This window comes from Lepisosteus platostomus, chromosome 4 (assembly GCF_059453375.1).
Source record: "Lepisosteus platostomus isolate fLepPlt1 chromosome 4, fLepPlt1.hap1, whole genome shotgun sequence".
In the NCBI taxonomy this organism is placed as follows: Eukaryota; Metazoa; Chordata; class Actinopteri; order Semionotiformes; family Lepisosteidae; genus Lepisosteus; species Lepisosteus platostomus.
This window is the reverse complement of record NC_142614.1, coordinates 25,984,481-26,008,990: the sequence shown is the minus strand read 5'-3', so window position 1 is coordinate 26,008,990 and position 24,510 is coordinate 25,984,481. Positions and strand designations below refer to the sequence as shown.

Sequence of the window (24,510 nt, the reverse complement as noted above, 5' to 3'; positions counted from 1 at the left end):
ATGCTGATGATGGTCAAGGCTCAGTTACTGTGGTGTTCCTACAGCACAGCATCACTTGAAACATAGAAGGCCCTGATAACGGTTTCCCAGGCCAACATGAACTTCTCTCAAGTGCTGCCACAATCATACAACAGAACTTAAAAGAACCTCAGCTGTGTGTCATGTATGATATTAAGATCCCAGAAAAAAGGAGGTTTGCTTAAGCAAGTTAAAATGACTGTAAACATTTTGATTAGATAAATACTTACAAGCCCTGCTAAAAATTTTAACTGCCAAGTCAATTTGGGGCCGTTCGGTTGAAACTGAACCAAGAGGAAATGATGCAATACTGTATGAACAGCCATACAGTCTTTTGTTCCGTTTTGATCACCTTTACCTCATTGATCATTTGAACTCATAAAAATAGCAGCAACGACTGTTTCACTATGAACAAAGCATTGTCTTAGCAGTCTAACCATGTGGTCCTCAAACAAGGAGAGGAAAGCAGCTGTGACTGCAATAAATTAGACCACCCCTCTACTAAGAGTTAAATAGATTTGTTTCCAGTGAAACCAAAGTAAAGAGCTGGCTTTTAAAAATTAACAGGAAAAATCATTTATAACTTCATATACCCCGTCCAATAATTTAGGAACATTCAAAAGAAACTGAATTTCAAATATGTTAGTTTAACTTTTCTGAAAATTAGGTGTGTATCATTTTCGTCCTATTTTCGTTCTTTTTATTAAAATAACAACATGAGGTCAATGTCACCTCACATATTTGACTCTAGCTGTACTGAAACGATGATCCAAAGACATGAGGCAGTTATACACAGGCGCACAGCCAAGTTTTCTTTATTGTGAGTAAAACAAACTGTGTGGGCACTATTTTCACAGTCCTGCCTCCACCATGTGGCTCTGTCCCAGCTCTCTGCAGTGCGTCTCTCTGAGACAACACACAGCTCACTGGAGCGATTTACGAGGGCAACAGAACATATCTTCAGAGGACAGACCAGCGGTTCTTCAATGTTTTCTTGTTGTCATAAGCATCCGTACACAGTGGGTCAATACTGAAGAAAATGATAGCTCATTCTTTAGGAAAAAGATGCGTCTTCATATACAGTATGTGTATGCAGTATCTATTTCACTTGTGCACATGTAATTTCATGATTATTTCTATATTAATAGACAATTTATATGTATATCGTTTTTTTAATACTATACATTTATAAATTACTGAAACTGGTTTTAAGATGCTATATTATTTAAAACATTCAACAGTATTTTGTTGTGTTAAAAATCTGTTATTTATTCATCTAAAGTCAATAAACTACAAAGCTTTGTGGACTAATTTACAAAAAAAGTAGGATTTCTTTAAGCACTTCTTAAATACAAACTAAAAACAAAGAAAATGAATATAAATCACAAATATGTGAAAGTCTAACAGAAGCAAAGTATCTTCTGGAAATACAGAGCTGAATGGTAGAGATGCTAGAAATAACCACTGTTAGTCATTTGCCATTGATCTAGAAATTCAAGGCAAATTCTCACATGTACTGTATTACTATTTCATAAACAATACTGGATAAGCTGCCTCACAGTTAAATAGGTCCTAGAAAAAATATTTTCACAATAATAAAACCAACAAACCCTCTATACAGATATCCTGCAGAAACTGTATTTTGTTTATCATCAACTTTAGCTTAAATCTGGAAATCATGTACTGTGTAACCTTACCAAACATAGTTAACCTATTAAGATCTTGAAGGTACAGGAAACTGGACTAAATTCAGAATGTATCTTGAAAATATTAAGCCACCAAAGTAACATTTGGTATCCACTCATAAATTGAGAGTGCATTAATAGAACAGGACAGAGAAAACAATACTTTAAGCTCTCAGTAATCACTGTGTAAAGTAGTTTACAGTACATGTAAAATAAAGTTAAAAACACACTTTTTCACAGAATAACCTGCCCTGCTTCAATTAATGTTTCCAGTACATAGCCAAGACTTAAAAAAGGATTTTGGAGCACATTGTGGGTATGATCTCAACAAGATGTCACAACGCAGACAGAACATTTATAACATTTAAGGTTTTCCAAACACAGACACTGGTCTCTACTTATAACAGTTCTCATTCAAGTTTTTCATTTGTGCTACGCATGCCCTTAGCAAAAGCAACAGCTTGAAGGATAAAATAACTTACCAATCCTGAGAAAAAGGTTTTTAAAATCAAGCCAAATACAGGCACTTTAAAAGACAGATACATTTCTCAGACACTGCTCATAGTAGCTGGAATGACCACAGTCAAAACATACTGTAAATGTGCACACACACGCACAGACAGCGGTGCATTAGCTTGGCTTCTGAGTTAAATTAAATCAGAAAGCTCGACTGTCCCAGATGCTGCAGTCTCTATGGCAGTCCTCCCTTGTTGGAAATCAGCAGATGAGTACAGGAGTCCCTATGGTTGTTCATTCTTCCCATTTTGCGAGTTCCTCACTCATTTCTTCCACATGTGCTCCAGCAGAGACTTTTCAGGCTTCCTCAAAGTGGGGGTCTCTCACACACAGAGACCACTCAGCCTGCATTGCGCTCAGGGCTAACAGGAAGAGATACCTTGCCTGGGAGTTTTCACATTCAAACACTCTCTGTCTCCTCTTACTTTGGCAGAAACCTAAAACCAGCAAAACACAGAAAAAAAATAACATTCAATCTTTCACATAAAATCCTGTTCTGTACAATTTGTATTTATTTCAGTTTCCTTTCAAGACTTGCAATTAATATTGGGTTGTAGCAGGGTGCAGATGTTGCACTTAAGAATGTTGTGGGGGTTTTTTTTTGCTCTGCAAAAATTAATGTTAATCCTTTTTAAAAATGTGTTTAACTGTAGTTGCATTATCTGCAGCATTATTTAACTTATTCATTCATAGTCATCTTTAGAACACCATTCCTGAAAACACAAGGAAAAGTCTTCTCTCTAAACAGATTATATAAACCCCCTTTGCCTGTAATGAAATTTGTCTAGATTGATCACTAACAATCCAATTAAATGTTAATATACTGTAAGTGATTCTCACTCTTTTAATTATTGTATAAATAATGTATAGCTTTGTACAGATTATGTGTCAGTTTTGCCAATGTAGCAAAATTCTTGTTTTTAATTAAAACATGATGTATGCAAAGCTGTACACTCAAAAAGAAGAGTAAATTGACCATTTTGTAATCAACTAAGAAAAACAGTGGGTAATGATAATAAGGTACAATTGAGGTTCTGTGAAAATGTCTATATCATACATCTTTATCATTATTTGATAACAGTCGTTGTTATTTACAGGATTTTCAGATTGCTGAAATAAAAAATGTTTCATGTTGTTACAAAGAATGTGTGCACAATATATAATTATTAAATATGTGGAGCTTTTTTTAATGGTTATGCTGAGAATAAAAAAAACGTTAGTGATCCATCATATTGAAGTGGCCAGTGATATTATTAAACGATTAAACTACTTAATAAGAACAAATATAATGCAGTACATTGGGTGCACTGTCACATATTGCATACTTAGGGCTACAAGGAAGCTTCTCCTTTTGATTCATGCATTTTGGCATTTATTTGAAAAACTATTCTCTGTATGTGTCTCTGAGGTACTGCTCTCTGTTTTTAATTTTCAGTCTTCTTGTGAATGTTAATCCCCCAGGAATGAAGTTGTGTTAGTTTAATACAATACACGTAGTGTATTCACAGGAAGTGATCTAATGCTCATTGATGCAAAAGAGTCCAATCAAAACATTGTAGCGCTACAGTGTTGAAATACATCTACAAATATATATGTGTTGTATTAAATATTTTAGGATTCTTTATCTTCTCTTTTAGTATAGAGAATTCTAGAAAGTAAATAGCTGTCTGGATTTTTTGTAATATCTCAGCTCTCAAATGAGATGAATTTAAGATTTGTTTTCTACTTTCCAGCATCAAAACAATAAAAAATAAGAAGAACATATAAGAACAGACCTTCTTTATGTTTTGAGGAAATGAATGCCTTTAGATTCTACATAGAATTTCCAAGTGCTTAGTGTCACTACAGATACACAATTTAACAAATAAAAATATATATAGCTTATCAAATATAAGCTATTTGAGCTTGCGTGGTTCTTGTACTTTTTGAATGCTGATTGTCTTTTTAAGGTTTGGGGTCAGAATTTAAACATCCAAAATTGAGTCTACTCCATCTAAATCAACTACATGACATTGTTAGCAAAGTATTGTAAAGTCAATAAATGTATCTATTAGCTGTTGAGATCTACCACAGAGATTAACCATTCAAATAAAGAAAGGTTTTCTTAAGCAAGAAATTAAAGCTGTTTAAACTGCAAAGTAAACAATTTGATTTATTTCAAATTAACCTATAAAATGACTGCTACATACAGACTACAGACCTGCTGGAATTAATGAAAGTAAACACAGGAACATATAAGAAATTAAAAAAAAATCTTTAGAAAGTATTATATTGACAGACAATCAGTATTCATCACATTCTAATTTTATTCACAAAAATAGGAGCATTTGAAATGATTATTGTCATATATACAATATAAAATATATGTATGATATGGATTTGAACATTTTTTTAAATAAAATTTTGAAATGTTTGTATACTATAAAGGAAGAGAAAGTAACTCAGTATTAACTCACTATTTATTTATTGGTAACAAGGCAAGATACAGAAATAAAGTATTTAGTTTACTAGACAATACAATATGCAATATTTCTGACAAATCACCCAGTGAGAGAAAAAAATACAACACTGTCTCTTTAAAGAAGTTTCCACTTAGTCAGCCTCAGTGCAAGCAATTAGAAAAGATTTCTTTCCTGGGTTTGTTTCCCTAGAAACTATTCATCCATACTGGCAGCCCAGCTCACTTCAATTAACCATTCATTGCCCATCTGCAACACCGCTTCCTGTGAAACACTGAAACCCAGAGTCACTGAACACTTCTGATATGTGGTGTAAACATGCAAACACTTCATTCAAGAATAATATAAAGACATGTCTAAAAATGTGTTTTTGATTACATCAAGTTGAATCTGACTATTTAACATCACTCTCATGAACAAATACATTACGTTCACATCAGCATTTCTTTAACCCACATCTCTGGCAAATGCGTTTGGAGTGCGATCGAGTGTCAAACAGAGAGAGGTATAATTATTAACCAGTCAGTGTCTCCTCTTCCAATGACCATGTACTGTAGCTAAAATACATTATGACTGGCTTATAGAACATGAAATGTTAAATTGATCATTAGGTAAACCATACTTTAAGAAGCTTTAAAATAATAATACACTCATTTTAAGTGGAGCCTATCCTATACAGGTTCCCTGAACCTATGGTTGCTAGTCAGGGCACACAGACATTAACATATACACACAAAACTCACACCAGGGCCAATTTTCCCAGTAGACCAATTAACCTACCACTATCTTTGGACTGTAGGAGGAAACCGGAGCACCTAGAGGAAACCTTCACCGACACAGGGAGAACATTCAAACTCCACACAGACAGCACCCCAGGTCTGGAAATGAACTCAGGGACCAGCGTTACGAGGCAGCAATGCCAAGGCCTGCATCTAAGTGCTACCCTCATAGAATAAAATAAAAGAATATCAGTTCAAAATATAAAGTATATACAGAAGCTAAAACGACAAAGCCGTATCAAAAGTGTGTTTTATGATTTAAAAGCACCCCTCTGTATGTGGCTGAGTTCCTGGTTTTTGGTGGTGTTTGTAGTTTCAGGTGTAAAGCAACAAGAAGCATCACCCACTATGATGAACAGTAGGGACACTACTGGAAAATAATCCAAAATCAGCTGAGCAAAGGTCACATAGAGGGGAGTAAACAGACAACACATTGGCTGGATGCTGGGATTTTAAAATCGGAGTAATGATTTTGCCTAATAGGAATGATATGTCAGGATTCTACCTACCAAATTCTGAATGTGTTTTAACTGGTTACATGTAGTTATGCAGATTTCAACAAGTAGGGCGCTGCAATAAACAATCCTTGAAAAGCCAAAAAACAGCTCAGGGTGGAATAAATATGCTGTCATTCTACTCATGAGGTTCAGAGGATCAGATTTTTCATTTTGAGTTAAGCTCAAAAACAGTGCTATCAGAGTACAGAACCCCTTTTTATGTAATGGGAGAAATGTGTAGGAATGTGACAGTAATGTGACCTCAGTCTAATAACAATTAAGAAGCAAAAAGGTTAGTGTCATCCAAAATTGTGTCAGAAATGCAATCAATAAATACTGAAATAGCTACCTCTGTTTCAAGTATCAAACATGAAAAACAAAAATAAAAATAGCCCTAGGAGAGAGGGAGGTGTTTATTTGGCTTATGAACATGAGATTCTTATTGTAAAACATTTAGAATGATCATTCATAAATGTTGTATTTTAAGTAGAATTAAAATAATTAAAAGCAATGGAATCTAATCTTCAATCTGTCTCCTTGTTTCACTACATTCATTCACTGATTGTATCGGTGCTCATAAAAGTGATGCAATCAATGTGCACCTTCCCTCCCCCAAAAAAACACTAAATAAGCAAATACAGCAAATGGATTAGCGTTGTGCAAAAACTTGTCAAACTCACAGAAAAGCTCTTTAAACTTTCTAGAGTATGAAAACAAGGTAATGGCCGTGGTTGCTCTGGAAACATAAAGTCAAGCCTATTTCTGCAAGTTCGAAATAGCAACGCATGCGGGACCTTTTCTGTGTTTATCGTTTGCTTACTGTTGAAATTTTAAAAATTTTCACCAACCAATTGTTTCAAATGCCTACTGTATCAACACTGTTTAATGTGTTATCTTAGCATAATACTCCTATTGGATTGTGGAAACTTATAAGAAGGCAGGGTACTGTAGAACATGTTTAAAGCTGTCTGCTTCAGTGAAGAAATACACTTTTGTAAAATCCTTATCATAATAGCAATCGGCAGAGAGTTATGTGAAGTGGGAGGAAAGGAAAACGTTGGAAATATATGAGTGAATATAAATGTAGCTCTCCAGGGATTTAAAGCATTCCCTCTAAGGATACAGTCAATTAAACCTACAAATGGAAACAATTACCTACAAGCCCGTCACATTTGGTGGTAGTACAACATTTGTGTCATCGTCTGGAAACTGTCATTCTTATTTACAGAGCACCAAACAAAGAACCACAGAGAGTAAGGTGAAAATGCAGTCATATTTTTACATGGGTGTATATTTCGTAACTCCTACTTCTATAAGCATAACAATTTCTAATGCCAAATTATAACTAGAGTCAATCTGCTTAAAAACCTGTGAAAGAAACAGGTTTGGAAAACTTATTAAACTAATCTTTGCTCTTACCTGCCAGTAAATAATAAACTTATTTTATATATAGGGCCTTCAAAGGTGGCTTTTCAAAGCACTTATAATATTCACAATATTTACAATGACAATGACAATATTCACAATGTTGTCTTTGTGTGCACGTGATCTGAGGGATCCGCACTGAAGTCTTTTTAAGTAAGGGAAGCACAAAGATCAGGACAGAATTCTGCTAGTTGAACTAGTTGAGTTCTTTGGTCACTCAAAATCATTGTAACTATCAGATTCTGGACTAGAGAACTGTGGCCCTGTCTGTTGAGGATGCTTGAAAAATAAGTGTTTGTTAATGACAAATGAATTGTGGACTTAAGAAGCACATCAATCATAAAATCAGTTTTACCATTTGTTCATTAATAATAATAATTATAATAATAATTGCTTACACTTATATAGCGCTTTTCTGGACACTCCACTCAAAGCGCTTTACAGGTAATGGGGACTCCCCTCCACCACCACCAATGTGCAGCATCCACCTGGATGATGCGACGGCAGCCATAGTGCGCCAGAACGCTCACCACACATCAGCTATCAGTGGGGAGGAGAGCAGAGTAATTTAGCCAATTCATAGAGGGGGATTATTAGGAGGCCATGATTGGTAAGGGCCAATTGGAAATTTGGCCAGGACACCGGGGTTACACCCCTACTCTTTTCGAGAAGCGCCCTGGGATTTTTAATGACCACAGAGAGTCAGGACCTCGGTTTTACGTCTCATCCGAAGGACGGCGGCTGTTTACAGTATAGTGTCCCCATCACTATACTGGGGCATTAGGACCCACATGGACCACAGGGTGAGCACCCCCTGCTGGCCCCACTAACACCTCTTCCAGCAGCAACCTTAGTTTTTCCCAGGAGGTCTCCCATCCAGGTACTGACCAGGCTCACACCTGCTTAGCTTCAGTGGGTTGCCAGTTGTGAGTTGCAGGGTGATATGGCTGCTGGCACCCATTAATGCACCCATGTTCTAACTGTCATTCAGTTTGACTGTGGCACCCTTTCCTGTGTTTGCCAAGTACACTTAGGTGGGATGATGGAGTTGAGGAAGTTGGTACCATGTCTCTATCCTGTTGTCTATGTGGTCTACTTTCTCTGTAGGTAGTGTTGGTCTGGAGGTTGGAGAGCTGAAACAAATATATCTTAAAAAATAGCACTGAAATCCTTCCTGGGTTGTGTTTCATTTCTAGAAACCTGGCCACCATTAACCATTAAGCACCACAATACGCACAAGTAATCTTGGTAATGCAAGGTTTCATTAAATCTGTTGTATCTTTCTACCGTTAAACTAGACATGCTTTAGACTGTGAAGTCAAATTATGCGCGAGAGTTCAGTCTCAAAGAGTTAAATTCTTCTCAGGGACAAGAACCCAGTGAGTATTCAAATAAGTTGTACAGACTTTCATAAGAATGAAAGTAAGTTGTTGCCGTATGTGTCAGGACTTTAGAAAGGACCACAGAACCCAGTCTTGTTTAGAATGTTCCTGTACTCACCTCAGTACTGTAGGTCTCACAAGCAGAATAAAGGTATCCTGTTCTGGTCTGGTCTGCATTAGTAGAGACAGCTCACTGAAGGTCTGCCCTAGCTTAATGATATTTTTAACAAATAAAAAATAATAATTAATTAAAATGTTTAATGATAAACAAATAACAATAAAGAAAATTGTATAAATGACTAACCTGTGGAAGAACACATCTAAAGCACTCAGGAAATAAATATCTATTAGACAAATAAACATGTCTCCAGAATCTGGATATATTTATATAAGCTTATATATTTATGTGCTTAAATATATAATAAAGATGGTCCCTTTTTATAATCCCTTTAGAGCTTTGCAAATTAGGCTTGTGTCTTTTAATATTTTACTGATATGAGGTCAGAGCTAATAACTAGAACGGTGGACCTAAAAATAAAAAATAGGTCATATTGTATAATTCAGCTGCCAGAATATTCCCATTAGTCCTTTTTCAGTGACTTTTTCTAAATTGTCATTAAACTTACTCTATTCTATGCATACTTCTATTTAAATCTATTATAAATTAGCACGTCCACAGGATGTTTCAGTCCATCAATACAATATAGGTCAGTAGAATATACACTATTCTATTGCTTGCCAGGATATATCTTAATATATATACACATTCTCCCTTCCCTTAACGACAGATTACTGTTCTTTTAAATTTTCTCCATTCATTGGAAGTTTCATTTCACACCTCTCTGCACCCATTCTGACTTCACACCTCTTGATTGGCCTCTCTTTCTGTCCCCTGCTCCCGCCTCTCACTCCTCCTCCCTCCCAACCTTTGTTCTCCCGCTACTTTACCTTTGCCTACTGCCCTACTTGCTACTTACTTGTTCCTTTGCAGCCTACGCATGCTGACGCAGCTACCCACCTGAACTATATCTTAATATGCTTGCTGGGATAATTTGCTTCCTGTTTTATTTTTTATGTCACTCAGTTATGAGTGCAGTCACACCTAACTAAGCCTTGACTCATCCAGGCATTTATAAAGTTGCCTACATTTCTCAGCACTCAAGACCTTGTTATTTTTATGTATACAGTGTTCAACAAGTAAAATCACCATAATTTACATATGTAGTTGGAGTATTATGCAGTCTACACATTTTGTCTTATCTTGAAATCATTATCTTGAAATGTTTAGGATTCTAAATTTTTTTTTATTTAAGAGCAAAACTGTTCACAAAACTATAAGAAAATTAAAATAGTAGAATAATTTTGGAAACCTTTACTTAACTTCTCACTAGTTTTCCAAGACTGACAGGTTCAAGCTTGTTTTTCACAACAGTAATGATCATTTCCTCCTGTGTCTGGGCCGTGAAAGCAGTGCTTTAATATGGACAATTCTGGCTATGAAGGCCTGTTATATCACAGTTCAGTTGTTTGCAACCACATGAAGCTGGTAATGTGGATTTACCAAAATCCAAAAGGATTTGACTCATAATGGGGAGATATGATGTAACTAAGAAAGGAACTGACCTCTACACTGACAAAGGAGACGGATAACCTAAAATGTAAATGAGGACAATAAAGATTTGCTCTTGAAATACATGATCCAAAAATTTACTGCAGAGTTTGCTGTATATACCTGCTAGTGTGTAAAACGTTTTAAAGCCAAGAAGATTAAATATCAATGTAGCTGTTTCCAGATATATTCTATTAATTGTACATTGTTACCAAGATGATTGATATTCACTGCATGTTAGGAATTCAGTCTGTGCAGTGGGGTTAATAAGTTGCATTGTGTCATCAGTAATGATTTATGGAACATGAAATACATAAATTACATTAAAACAATAATTTCAGCCTTTTCTGACAGCATGCAGAGACACAGATGTTGACCTCATGAAAGGTCAACCTAATTGCAGTGGAAAGTGTTTGAGGAATAATTTCAGTCAGAACAGCACAGGCCCTGAAAGGGGCTTTGTCTGTGGCACGTGAGATAGACCACCTGCTATGGTTCCAGGCATTGTCACAGCATGTTGTCTGAAAGATAATTAATAGAAAAATGTATTCTTAGAAAAGTATTATTAGTCGAAATCTTGTTTTAGTAGAAGATGAGGAAGCAAACGCCAGCTCTTTGTCCTATCAATTTCACTGCTAAGCATTGAAAGCCTGTTGTATAAGAGCACACAAGAGGAAACCATTTGGCCATTTAAGCCCATTTGGTAGTGAGTGGTTAAGGGGTTTATTTTAAAATACAGACTGGATTTGCCCATGGCATACCTATCAAGTAAATTTATAGCACATTTTTTACATCTTCAACATGCTGGCCTTATTGAATGTGGACCAATTAATTTACGCATTGCTAATAACTTTGTTCTTCTGGCTGGTAAGAACTGTCTAAATACATCTTTGGAGCAGAACGTAAAGGTCAGTAATTAATTGTTTCAAATTTAAATCAATGCAGCCTTTGGTACTATAGCTGTGTTTGTGTGTAAAATGTATAAAACTCCTATTAACTTGGAAGAGATCACAGGAAAGGACAAAAGACAAAAGGAGTTCATATTAAATTACCACAAAAACCACCTGTTGAGAGAAACAAAATTAGCTACAATGAAAAGGGAAGAAGTATTCAACATGCTTATAAAAACAAAAAGAATAATGTTTTGTCTTATGTAAAACCACTAATGTCTTATTTTATGCCAAATGAAATTTTTTTTTGCTTTTGTTACCCATATCTACATAATTGACACATATTTTAAACACAGTCCTTGATGATCATTTTATATTATGTTTTATTGACTTAATTTTAGATTTACTGTACTGAACAGCTTTCACTAGTCATTTGGTTGTCTAGGCAACAGCTAACAATGTAGCATTTCTGTTTTATAAATATTATCCAACAAGACCTCAAGACCAAGCTCCCTGGTTCATAATTGTGTCTGTCTCAAAACTCCCAGGTGACAACCATTTACGTGAAAACAAAATGACAGTGAAGCTCAAAAGAAGCTGACAGATCTCTGTTCCAGCTCTGGGCTAAAATAATCATGGTGTCCTGGCTAAATTCTGCCTTGGGCTTGCTTGATTTGGGCTACCTATATTTCCTTCTTTTTTCAATGAGTAATTTCTCACCTTTCCACCCCAGAGTACAGGGGCTGCTGCAAGCTGCAAGCAATTATTTGTTATTAATTAACACAAAGCCTTGTGATTAAAAGTAGACAAGGAAACTCAACAAACAAGCACTAATGGAATAAGAATCACATCTACTGTATGTACTCTATTGTGTGGATTTTTTCCAGGGGCTCTGGTTTCCTTCCACTGTTCAAAAACATACTGGTATGTTAATTGCCTTTTGGAAAAAATGGCCCTAGTATGAGAGTGTGTGTCTGTGTCTTTCTGTCTTGCGATGGACAGGCGTCCCATCCAGGGTGTATTCTGCCTTTTACCTATTGCTTGCTGGGATATGTTCTGGCTCTCCCCTGACCCTGAATTGGAAGAAGCGATTAGTAAGTGGATGGATGGCAGCTAAATCCTTTCATTTCATGTAATTTTCCAGTTGTCCTAACTGATTGAAATTTAACCACTGGACACTGGACTGACAAGGCAGTGTGACCATCTGTCTGTTTGTGCAAGTGAAGGGAGCAGCACTGCTAGAAAGTAATAGAGACATTAAGTCAAATTATTTTGTATGAATTTTCTCTTATATATTGAAGAAGTGAGACCTGTAGTTTCAGTGAAGAATAATCAAGTGTTTGTGTTATTTTCACCTCAGAGACATTAAAAGCAGGCAGAAAGATATAGCCGACAGTAATTCCTGACTGTATAAGCTACATCTTAGCTCAGGCCAAGCAGATGTAAGCTCAAAAAGACTACAATTACAATGGATTTGCAGTTTACCTAGGAATATCAAGTTTAAATAAGCCAGCTCTAAAAGACCTTATATGCTTTTCATTAAATATGTCTTGCACATAAAAAATGACTGCAAATGATAGGCAGTGACAACTGGTCATGAGCTTTAGGTTGCTGTTTGCATTTTTTAACATCATAACGTTTGTCGAAATCGAGTTGCTGAGAAAACTGAATTAGAACAATGTTCACCTGGAAAAGTTTCAATCAGCTTACAAAATTGTGTTTTTGTGCTTGCTCTCCTCCGTTTGCTGCTGTGGTATATGTGAATATGTGGTACACTACCAACCAAGAAAGGAGAACAATCAGCTTTTGAAGCTCATTTTTGAAGATTCAGACCTCTCTGGAGTTCTTTTAACTTTTTAACTCAGGAGTTAATTTAGAACAGAATTATACAGTATTATTACCTTTCTCAATGCTACCATTGGAAAAATACAGTAGTTACAACATTATTACTATTAATGATGTGCCTAATATACCACAGCAGAATACATAGCTGAGACTTGAGAAAATCACTACTTCAGGGAAAAACGGCATCTCTAATACAGAATACTGCCAACTTTGTGTACAACTGGACCTCATTATGAATGGGACACAGAAACAGAGGGCCCATTCACTGTGTTTGTTGAAGGAAAGAGTTTGTCAAACAGAGGGGGAGGAGGTCACACTTACATTACTGTGCTTTTCTTCACCAGCCATGGCCTGTAAAAACACTGGTCACTCCAATCTCTGTGACCCCAAGACCCCAGCTCACGTGCTACACATAAAAACCCCATTTGCTGCAGACATTTCATGAGCTCCTTTATGCCTTTCTATTTCTCTGAAATTCTTGAAACATATTTCCACTGGAGACACTGGTGTTGAGTTGTACTAGTCAACTTGGTTACAATAAAAGAAACAAAACAGAAAGAGTGAATCACAAGTTCGAAGAAACAAAAACAGTTTGAGTAAATTATTTTGACAAAATATTTTATCTGTTTCCAAAAACTCTTAAATCAAATTAACACTGATTCCTTTCCTTTTTCAGTGTAAGAGCGGCCTTTCTTTTTATGACAAAGAAAGAAAAACGTTATTTCATATTTAATGCAGATCTTGGTAATAAAAGGATAAATACTCTATAAATATGTGTTTGTTGTATTTAGATTAGTAAAAACATTTCAGTGTATTTTTGTGTATTAGATTCCTAAATAATATGATATCTTCATTCAAAAATGCAAACCTCAAAGTACTGCCTGTCATCATCATCATGTAAGTGAGCCTACTTTTCTTGCATCATTTTGTAATCAAGGTCACAATGTAGAGGAGATGATTCACTCATTTTGTGTTTTGTCATGTATACAGTATACTTTTTCGGATCCAAACATTTACTGTTTTTAAAAAGAGGCACATAAGTCACAGGGATCAGGCAAAAAAAAAATGCGAAACTGTATAAAAGGGCAACATTCGTAGGAACATGTCAATCGTTTCAATATCTCATGGATCATGGCACCGTTAATAAAGTCACAGATTAGGTTAACTTGATTTCTCCCATTCATAAAATGAAACCTCAGTAGTTCAATACCATACCGGTAGTTCAATTCCCTTTCTCCTTCCTCTGGAACCTGACTAAACTTTCCCCTTTGTTCTCAGTTATCTTGTGGAATACTCATTTCAACAGACTACATCATCTCATCTTCCACATGATAACTTGGAATAAATTCATTTTTAAGTTTCTTGATAACATTTGAGAAAGCAATATAAATTTTAAAAAATGTTTTGGCAGGTAGGTTCATAACTGAAACGGCTCAATATACTATATTTAAAACCATGCCAATCCACTCAATACATTTTTGACAGTGAATGGGGAAACCAATTTTATAAAAATACGATGCTTACTCCTTTGAGAAATTTTAATTATTTTATGAGACAGGACTGTAGGACATAAAAAACAATCCAGTGGACGAAAGACTCTTTCTGAGAAACCAGAGGGAAGGCGTTAAAGCAATGTCATGCAAAGAGAATGAAGTTTATGCTTCAGAGTGCGAGACTTGTCCCAGTGGAGGGTTCAGTTTAACAACTGGGACTAATTAGAGGCTCATTAAAGTCAGATTAGATTGACAGCACATTGTACCTGACTCACACTATGAAACATATGTATTTTTTCTTGATGTATAAAACCTACCTCTCTATTAAAAAATGTAATTTTAATTTTGTTGTTTTTACAGAATAATGATGGCTGATGCACTGTACTCATTATCCCCAATACAGAGACTGATTTACTCCTGTTTCACTCTGTAAACATCCCACAAAACCTGTGATTGCTCCCCGTTTCTTTAACAACTGAGGAGAACTAAGAAATTTATTTTTCTTTTATGCAGTTAACAAATGAATAATGATGTCCAAATTAAAAAGCAGCATATCATCAAGAGCTTCCAAAACCAGTTACCCCCATCAAATTAATTATTATTGATTTTTTAAAGCTTAAAAAATGCTTTTGTAACATACTGTACTTAATTTCCTTAGACCTTAAATTTTCAGGCACTCTAAATAAAAATAAAAAACATGCAGGCTTCCTAAAACAAAACTTGGTTTTGTTTTCCAGTCCTTTTAAGTAAACATATGTTATTTGTACAAGTTTTTTTGGTAAATATTATAACATTATAAAAAGTGTTTATAGTAAACAGGGTTGTATGGGTTTTACTATTTCATTTAGAAAGTCCATTGATTTTCACAAAATAATAATAAAAAACTCAGCACTGGATTAAAGAAATGCATTTTAAATGTGGCTGAGTGTCATCTGCACTCTAATGTATGATGGGGTCAGAAATTAAGGTTTTTGATGCATTCAAGGGCAGCAGGGTATACAACACTCCTATCTACAGTATGTGTAAATTAATCCTAGGAAGACAATCAATGGAAGACATTACAGAAGTCTCATCTAAACTATAATGAACCATTTTCAACCTTAAATATTGTCATCTGTAAGGTACAGGCTGTGGCAAAACATAGCCCCAAAAAGCACTGTGCCTTGTGGTCATTCAAACAGTTTTGGTTTAAGTACACACATAGTAGGTATTGTCACCATCAGTAGTACATAAAGATTTCTTTCCATGGCATTTCACCAATGGTATTAAAGAAAACAATTGCCAGATTGTTCCAACGGCCTTGTTGTGTAATAGTGCTCCCCAGTGTACCATTGAATCCAAGCAGCTTTCTCCAAGCAATCTAATCAGGTCAAGACACTCACAACATAAAACAAAAAAAGCACTGAAACTGTGCTTTTAACACATCATAGAATACAAACAACATTTGTTCAAGCATGCTCTATTGTTAGACAGAACTTTTTAATAACTGCAGAATCGCACAGATATTTATAATCTCTGATCCAAGGGAATTACTGCCATTTAAATAGATTAACAATTTGATTTTGGGCTAACTCAAACATGTCATTTAAAACTTGGATCATTTCTGGAGGGGAACCCAACAGGACATTCCTAATGACTTTGTGCTTTAAGTGAAAAAAACAACTGCTGGCAATGATTTGTTTAGATGTCTCATACTTGTGAAGGATGGGATAGGGTCGTTTCATTCAGTAAAAAACGAGAATGATCTTGTAATTCCATACACGAAGCTGTCTTTTTGTCATTAAATGGTCAAGAATATATCCTAACTCAGGATCAAATTTACAGCGAATAGTCCACCTCCACAGATCACCAGGGACAGCTCATGTTTTAATACATCAATTGTTCTCATTTCCTACTGTGCATTAATAATCATTATATTAAAACCTGGACAGCAGGAGTATATGCAGACGTATGGGAAACATTAAAGAGCTGACTCCTTTCCAAGTGCTTTCCATTGAAGAAAGCAGGGCCATTGTCTCAGCTGCTATTTATTACAGTGTGCCTAAAGGCTAGAGAAGGCCTACTATTCCAATATTGTTTTGAAGTATAATAAATCTGGAAATGCTTTAAGAGCTGCATTTAAAGGAACAACAGTTTTCTTCTGCAGCAGTCTCCTCCAAGGTGCCCGTGCGATCATTTAAACAAAATTACATTGTTCTCCTTGCAATACCCATGACTTAAATTTATACAGCACCTAAAATTGTTCCCATGGTAAAATCACTGAATGTGAATACTAAAAGAAATGTTTTTAATTAGTTGAATGTCAGAACTGTACAATGAAAATTAAACACCTTACAATTATCAGTATCAGCATTGTCAAGCTTAACCTTTCTTTACTTTGACTTCAGCCTTCTGAAGCTGCTAACAGGGCTTAGAGTAAGCTGGACCTTCCTTTCCTTTTATGTCCCAGCTCATTTCAAGTTAATTAAATAAACATTCATTCCAGGCCTGCACAATGCAGACTGTTTTCAATATCTTACATATTCTCCCAGTCCGGCTCAATAAAGCAAGTGAACAGTTAGTAAGCAGCAGACAAACCTCATGGTAAGTGTCTCTAAGCATGTGTTTTTCATGAATTGAAATGCTTGTGTTGCATTTATTTTGTCAGCATAATTCCAGCCACTGACAGTTCCTTCAGTTCCTTCATTTGACCAACCTTTGAGTGAGCTGAGGCTCTCGAAACGAGGAATGGGTTCCACATGGTCAGAGAAGGAAAGGGAAAACAAAATGCATGAGGTGAAATTTCAAAAGGGAAATCTGAAACAACACCTTTATCTGTATCCATACCCCAGGTGAAACCATTGAAGTTACTAAAGAGTTCTCTTTCTACTATATTTACTGTAGGTTCTGTCTTATCTCACAATTTGTTTAAATGAACTTAAGGTGTTTAAAAAAGTCTCATTGACATGATCACTGTGATATAGTGTGGAAAAACAAAAGTGAATTATAAGAAAGCTCTCTGAAATCATAGTATAAGAATTGGCATGGAAATATATGGTAAAACATAGCACTGAGAAAGCTTCAGCAAAGCAAGCTTAACATTAAATATACAGTAAACTGTGAAAATAACTTCAGTGTATGCCTACAGATATGGTTTTTTTGCTTTCAGGATAACCTAAGTGTAAACCTTAGTTTCTTAACACTTGCAGGTCAGTTGTCTTCTCTCTCTAGAGCAGGGCAGTCTATGGCTGAAGGCCTTCAGCTCACTCAAAGGTGCAGCCCAGCCAACAGGAAGGTAATCAGAGACCCATTCTCATTTCATCAGCGACAGGGACCATCACCACTCACAGGGTTGTCACAGTCTTCATAATTTCCCCAAACTCTGACTAATGCTGTGGGCATGCGGTATTGTCTCTGCATTTGTAAACTAGGAACGTGTCACGACTGTAAGTCCCTCCACTTAAAGGCGCTCCTTTCCCATTTTGGTTGATTTTCCTGCAACTGCCGCCTATTTCAGCCCCTCCTTATAAAAGCCAGACGCTCCAACCAATCTGGGCTCAGCTTTGGAAGATTGTCTCCCAGAAGCCCGCCTACCAGCGGGTCCAGGATTGGCCCAACAGCATAGGCTTTGCAACAGCGTCATCACACAATTATACCACGTACTTAAGAAAAAACGAAAGCTCTCACACATACGGCAGGCTATCGATCAAGGCAACCTATGACCTACAGAATTCTAAATGTATGGTAGAATGGCATTTTTCCATCTTTGCATTGCACTAGTGATGCTACCATAAAGTACTTACTGCTTTCTTTGGACAGGTGACCATTGCTACAGACAGATTAAGGTCTCTTATGTATAACCAGAATATAGTGAGTTAACACACTGCTGGCTGTGTTAGGTACAGTAGATGCACCATAAAGTATTGAACTCAGTTACACTTTGCCAGTCCTGTGTATGCCTACAGAATGAACGGCAATGCCTTGCTAAATGTGGGTACAGATTCCAATATGCATGTTATCTAAAGTATTTAAAATGGGATCAGAAGGATGTGAAGAAATCAGAAAACAAAGTATTGCTGTATTGCTGCCAGTAATAATTAATAATAATAATTGCTAATACTTATATAGCGCTTTTCTGGACACTCCACTCAAAGCACTTTACAGGTAATGGGGACTCCCCTCCACCACCACCAATGTGCAGCATCCACCTGGATGATGCAACAGCAGCTATAGTGCGCCAGAACGCTCACCACACATCAGTTATCAGTGGGGAAGAGAGCAGAGTAATGTAGCCAATTCATAGATGGGGATTATTAGGAGGCCATGATTGGTAAGGGCCAATGGGAAATTTGGCCAGGACGCCAGGGTTACAGCCCTACTCTTTTCGAGAAATGCCCTGGGATTTTTAATGACCACAGAGAGTCAGGACCTTGGTTTTACATCTTATCCAAGGGACAATGTCTGTTTACAGTAGTGTCCCCGTCAGTATACTGGGGCATTAGGACCCACATGGACCACAGGGTGAGCACCCCCTGCTGGCCTCACTAACACCTCTTCCAGCAGCAACCATAGTTTTTCCCAGGAGGTCTCCCATCCAGGTACTGACCAGGCTCACACCTGCTTAGCTTCAGTGGGTTGCCAGTTGTGAGTTGCAGGGTGATATGGCTGCTTTTACAATTTCTTTTAAAGTTAGTATCTCTACAAGCTTTGCTTACTTTTTAATCACTTTTTTACAAGTATGTTTCATTATTTTTTAGCATTTTTGTGCTATACATACTGTGAAGGCAATAATATTTTGATCAGATTGACATTCTAAAGTTTAAGTTTTCTAATGTTTTGCAGCTACTGTATATCACCCTGCAACTCACATCTGGCAACCCACTGAATCTAAGCAGGTGTGAGCCTGGTCAGAACCTGGATGGGAGACCTCCTGGGAAAAACTAAGGTTGCTGCTGGAAGAGGTGTTAATTGGAGCAGCGTGGTCTGTTTGGGTCCAAATGCCCCAATTTAATGATGCAGACATTATACAGCAAAAAAGGTGCCATTCTTGAATGAGAAAAAAACGAGGTCCTGATCTTGTGGTCATTAAAAATCCCAGGATGTTTCTCCTAAAGAGTAGGGATATTAACCGTGGTGTCCTGGCTAAATTTCCCCCTGGCTTTTACCAACTATGGCCTCTTACAAATCCCCATTTATGAACTGGCTTCATTACTCAGTTCTTCCCCCCACTGATAGCTGATGTGTATTGAGTGTACTGGTACACTTTGGCTGCCGTCGTATCATCCAGGTGGCTATTGCACATTGGTGGTGGTGGAGGGGAGCACTCATTACCTGTAAATTTCAGGGGTTAATTAATTCCATGTCCATTTTTTAATTTTTGTTATTTGTCCTCCTATGGCTTCACAGATGTGTAATATTTTGATTCAGTTTAACTCTGTAAATAAGAAATAAAGATATTCTTTAGGAGGACAGCGTGAAAGCACGGTTCATAGCATACCTGCCTCACAGCACTGGGGCCCTGGGATCAATTTCTGGGTTGCTGTCTGCATGGAGTTTGTATGTTCTCCCCATGTTCACAAGGGTTTTAGCTCGGTAATCTGGTTTTACACCCACAGAGTGTATTTTTGTCTGTCTGCCCTGGCATTCTGTTTAAGGTATGTACTGCTTTCTGCCCTTTGCTTGTTGGGATAGACTCTTTCTTTTTAATATCGACCCTGTACCGGATAATACAGTTAGAAAATGGACGGATGGATATTCTTAAGGACCATCTAGCAGATAAGAGCCATGTGAGTAAAAGTGGCAAATGATTGGAATTGCCTGCTCTTCTGTGTGGCCTTTTCTCTGTCAAGTTTTACTACGAGGGCTCAGAAACATTTAGGAAAGGTATATAAGGTTTTATACCATTTGATTGTGTGTTTTTTCCAGACTTTCTTAGTTTTGCTTTTGGAAATCCCGATACTGCTCACACCAACACTACCTAGTAGCTAATAATTATACCCCTTGCACATGTAACGCCGTCCTCAGACAGAACTAAAAGAAGTTAGATATATTTAACTGCACAAGGAAAATTCTAATAGATAAGGACACATAGTTAGACGATAAGACTGACTTCCAGCACCTGTTTGTGGCATTGAAGCAGAGAGAGGAAAGAGCACACTTCAAACATGTCGAATAATAACAGTGCATCTATCATTTTGACTAGGTAAGTGTACATCCACACTATCTAAGAGGTGTACAATGTGTTAATGTCATTTTTGTTTGGGTCACTGTTCGATATATATATATATGATTTAGTGTCTTACCTTAGCTTTTCTAATTGATTAAGCTTTTAATTGAGCAATGAGACAGCCCAAGAAGCGCTACTAAAGACTTTGATTGGGCAAAGTGGAAATGTGGACTGGCCACCGAAGTATCAGAATGAGCTACTAGGACACAGTACAGAAGGTGATTGTAGGCGCAAGAACCATATTTGCAAGTTGTACAGTATGTGTAGAAAATGAGTGGCTGGGAAGATTCAAGAAGAACCTTGACAGGCTTCTCAGCTCATTAAACTTACATCAAGATGAGCTTCTAAACTTCCTTATCTGTCACTATCCAGAGGCCTTTATGAGATCATTAGTCTTATATTTTAACATTACCCCCCAAAAAAGCAATAAAAAGCAGAAACACTGTTACTCTGTTCCAAACAAAGAAGGCTCATTTACATAACCCTTAACTTATCTCAAGGCCACACAGATGGTTCACATTTAGCTGCAGACTGTCTGCAGTGTACAGACACGCTGTACCACACTCAGCACTGCTGTGTTTCAGCATGAGAAAAGCACTGTTGTGTAACACCACCACAGACGGCACCTTTGCCCATTGGGAAAAAGCTTGTTGTATGGAAACACAAAAGTGCTGTTGGTGTGGTGTGCTGTTACTACTTTACAGCGGTTCGATCCTGGGTTCAATTCTGGTCAGGAGCACCTTCCACGTGGAGCCTGCATGTCCTCCAAGCATGCAGAACCAGCATTTTTCTCAATTTGTCTTTTTCCTTGCATCTTTTAAACACATACTGTCTAGATTATACAGTATGTTTCAATGTGTTTCAGTTTCATCCAGTTCTGGTGGTTTTCTAGGGGAATTGTTGGGGGGGGGGGTGGGGGGTTCCTAATAAAAGCAGTACTGCTTATGGGTCTAGATAACTAAACCAAATAAGCTCAAGGGGGACAAATGTCTTGCTCTCCTTTGTAACATTTCAGATGAATTATCAAGGTTGTTAACAAAAACATATCTAAAATCAGACTTTTTAAATTCTTATTTCAAATCTTATGTTCATTTATTGTTTTTTTTTCCCAGTGACTTTCTTGAAGTAAGGGTGTGAGCTGAATGAAAGCAGAAGCAGCACTGGCTTCATTTGAGGAAGCATTTAATTAAAAAAGCTCAGCTGCAATAAACACCAGCAGATGTTTGGTTTCCCAGGACCAGGATTGGAAACCCCTTTCCTGTTTGACTGTGGGTAAACATTCAAAACTGACCCCACTCAGTGATTTCATGCAAGTGTTGATCAACAGGTAGGCAGGGACATTAACTGTGTTGAAAAATGGATAGTGGTAAAATGTCTAAGAATTGAGATGAATCCTATTCCAAAACATTATTTCATCTCAATGACCTAAAAAGGTCATTTTCTGCAGAAAACTCTGCTTGAGTATCCACTGATATAAGAGTGGTGAGCCCTGCAGTTGGCCTGAATGTATCAGGCACAAGATTCATTAGCGCAAAGGAAACTGGCTGGAATCACAGCGGGCATGCATTCTTAGGGCTTCAATAATGAGCCAGGCAAGGCAGTGCTGACCCCAACATTATCGCTGCTATCCACTTATTACTTATTAAACTGTGAGGATTGGCAAAAAGCAAAACTTTGTAACGTCAAACTAACACGAGCAAAAGTGAAAACAGAAGATGGGAAGGTACTGTATCTACAGCTTGTGATGATTCAGCATCAACAAATCTCATTTAGTCTGTTCTCTGACAGGTTTTCCAGTGTAATTTTGCTTTCCTGCATAGTAACTGATTGAATACTTGCTACAAAGGGGATCAATCTGAGTGTTCTTGCGGCTCAGTAATTTAGACTGATGCCCCATTTAGGTCTGACCAGTAACAAAATCTAGTGGATGATGCTAAGAAACACATTTTTAATGGAAACCCGAAGAAGGCTCCACAGCCGAAACACTGTGTTTCTTTCTTTTCTTTTCAGCTTTGGAATAAACCTTTACTTGTTTCTTTGCAGCCTATGCATGCTGACAAAGCTACCTACTTGAACTTTTTTAATGGGTCAGCTTCACAGTGTTAGTACATGTCTTTCTTGTCTCTCACACATCCCGTAAGTACAGCTAATTGTGTTCCATTGCCCACCCCTGTGGTCAAATACTTCTGCCTTCTAAATCCCAAAAGCAAATCATCCCTCTCAGGGGCTTTCTGGAGGAACGATCCTGCTAAACACAAAGAACACGCTGCAAGTCAACATCAAAAAGTTACTGATGCGCAGATGGTTACGGGTCATTTGTAATTATGCTCATGATTCTGCATCAGAAATAGTCTCACCCATTAACATGATAAGATCAATGGTTTTGCAAACACTGACAAATTATAGTGTTCCACAAATGAAAGCAGGAAATGTTTACTGCACTTGAGCTGGAGCCCAGGACTGTTCTAAACTATATGTTTAGTAAACACACAGAGATCTACGCTTTTATGGTGAAATTCCATACATATGAACACCATTATGCACTGCAAGACATTCCTTAATATAGAGGTTAGCTAACTGGACTAAACTGCAAATCAAAAGAAAATTTCTAAGCAATTCAATATCTTATCCTTCCGTTGGCATGTGGTACAGATTAGGAAACTAGTAGTTTGATGATGTCATTGGTGTTTTGATCATTATGTATTTACTAGTGGTCTGGTGTTCCATATTTGAAGCTGTTCTCTTGATTAAAAGTGTGTTATTGGTTTGACTCTGTGTGTTTTTGAAGTGACTGCATTTTATCAACACAATCTCTCTTAAATGCAGAGTTTTTTTCTGAGTGTTTCTTCCTGAAAGCAACAGAACAGGAGAACAATGTCAAAATGTAACAAGAATATATTGAAAGTGCATTTACAGAAAACAGATCTAAGATCTAGTATTTAGAAATATTATTCTGTAATCTAAGAGAATAAGAATTACACTGTCTCTGCAAAATATGGCGATTTATGTTATTCTATATTAAAAAAGGCATGTACTGTTTCAGAGCCTTACCTTGAGTTATTCCAGCAGAGTCAAAATCTATCTGCTACTTATAAAACTCTGTATTTTTTCACTCCGGTCTGTACATTTTTCCTCCAGTCAAAGTAAAGAACTTGAAGTTATCTCCTAAACTGCAACATTAAACAGTTGAGAAGTAAGATTTTGGTCAAGAGGTCACCACAATTTTAACACTGGCCATTTTCTTAAATTGGATATTTGAATGTACTTTTTTGTCCCTGTCCTTAAATCTTTTGCAATACTCATAATTGAGCTGTGTGTGGGCTGTAAGATAATGTACAGCTGCATTGACTAGAAAGCACAAGGTTTACAGTCTGTCCTGCAGGGCCCGTTCTGACCACCATATTCATCACTTCAATTTGCACCGCGTTGCTGCTTTGGAAGAGCCACACAATTAAACTACAGTCAAAAACTGTATTGAGGAAAAATGAGCTCAGATACCAAAGTGATATTTTGTGCCATGCAGAAAAAATAAGCCTTAGTTACAGATCACACTTGATTATGTGAAGGATTACAAGTGCTGTCTAAACTGCTGTCCAAAAGTTACAGAATTTTACAGTTCTGGATACAATCTATCTGTTTTCTTTTTGAGCAGTACCTTGGCATTTTTGGTTTTGATTTTGTCAGTTGGTGTGCTGTATGTACAGGTA

General features: G+C 36.9%; 1 protein-coding gene across 1 annotated transcript in view; it reads right to left on the bottom strand.

Moving 5' to 3' along the window:
* Nucleotides 1-2,466, bottom strand: part of psd3l (pleckstrin and Sec7 domain containing 3, like) — a 241,572-nt gene extending 239,106 nt beyond the window's left edge. Inside the window, exon 1 of the mRNA XM_088629209.1 lies at nt 2,186-2,466. The gene's annotated coding sequence lies outside the window, so the exon portion shown is untranslated. The remainder of the gene's footprint in view (nt 1-2,185) is intronic.
* Nucleotides 2,467-24,510: the final 22,044 nt, after the last annotated feature.